Here is a 1,245-nt window from a genome sequence, read left to right on the forward strand (position 1 = left end):
AAGATTCTCAATTACATAAATTAGTAGTCAAATAAGCCTGCCTATATCAAATAATGTCAAGTAGTAAAGTAGACATTCATTTAAAGTTAAACGCAGGCTGCATCAAAATAAACATTCCTAAGTTACTATATCATAACTTCCTTATAGCCTGGCTAGCTGATTAATACTGGTTCTGATTGGCTGTTTCTGACTGAGCTGAGTAATTTTGCAGAAATAGGGAGGAGGTTGAGGAGATCGATTATTTTCAGAGATTATCTTATTTTAGGACAGCAAAAGTTTTAATACATATGTAAAATATTTTTGTTTTTAAGCAGACTTTCGGTGTGAGAGTTCACTGCTAGGTGGAGGTTGAGCAGCGCTACGTCTGCGAAATATTACTACCAGTAGCGACGGTTCAAGAACGAGAGCAGAACAAGCATCTTACACCGTTGGCGCAAAGACCAAACTAATTTTTCGGTGTATTTGTTGAGCTTTCTGACCGTGATGCTAATCTGGGTGAGTGTCACTAGTTGTGCGCTGCTTTAACTTCTATCTGACCACTCCAGATGTCCTTTTGTTCCTGCATTGGGCCTCGATGTAGCCAAACTCCCAAGTTTTTAAATGCCATATTAGATTCATTATGTTGGTGCATTTTGACATGATAATTTTCCAACCCAACACGCAAACGTCCCCATTCACTGAGAGCGTTATAGTTCCATACAACAGGATTTTTTGTTGCGCCCTCGCGCAGTGTCACAGAAAGAGTAGATCAGCTGCACACGCAGGCTGCGAATGAGATACAGGTGATCGGCAACAAGAGACCGTAATTGGCGATCACCAATCATACACTTTTTCACAGAAATCCACCGATTATGATCGGCGGCCGATCAATAGGCACACCTCTAATATGTACATAATAATAATGACTCAAGAGTGCTTTGATTTTGGCAGATGTCTGCAAGCATTTCTGCCCTGAAGATGCAAATCTCATTAATGTTACATTGTACTAAAAGTAAAACACTAATACAATTTCTGCCTTTGCTTGTTATTTAGGAGTACTGAAAAGAAATGGATCCATCCTCGGAATCACATAAAGATACGGAAAAGGCACTCTGGAAGTGGGTTACTGGAGCCCGGGACAGAGGTGGAAATGGAAAAGTTAGAGCGACTAGGGAGGCAGCGAGCTCTGACTCAGGTGGGCAGGTCCTCCAAGATGGACAGTTACAATGATGTGTGAGAGCTTTCAAGTGTGGCATATAGATATAG

General features: G+C 41.0%; 1 protein-coding gene and 1 long non-coding RNA gene across 4 annotated transcripts in view; one reads left to right on the forward strand and one right to left on the reverse strand.

The window, feature by feature from the left end:
- LOC103463011 (uncharacterized) overlaps nucleotides 1-1,233 on the forward strand; it is a 5,315-nt gene extending 4,082 nt beyond the window's left edge. The window contains exon 4 of the long non-coding RNA XR_533443.2: nucleotides 1,033-1,233. This is a non-coding gene — a long non-coding RNA (uncharacterized LOC103463011). The remainder of the gene's footprint in view (nucleotides 1-1,032) is intronic.
- Nucleotides 1-1,245, reverse strand: part of LOC103463029 (voltage-dependent T-type calcium channel subunit alpha-1H-like) — a 246,303-nt gene that overhangs the window by 116,322 nt on the left and 128,736 nt on the right. The gene's annotated exons all lie outside the window — the stretch shown is intronic.

This window comes from Poecilia reticulata, linkage group LG1 (assembly GCF_000633615.1).
Source record: "Poecilia reticulata strain Guanapo linkage group LG1, Guppy_female_1.0+MT, whole genome shotgun sequence".
NCBI lineage: Eukaryota > Metazoa > Chordata > Actinopteri > Cyprinodontiformes > Poeciliidae > Poecilia > Poecilia reticulata.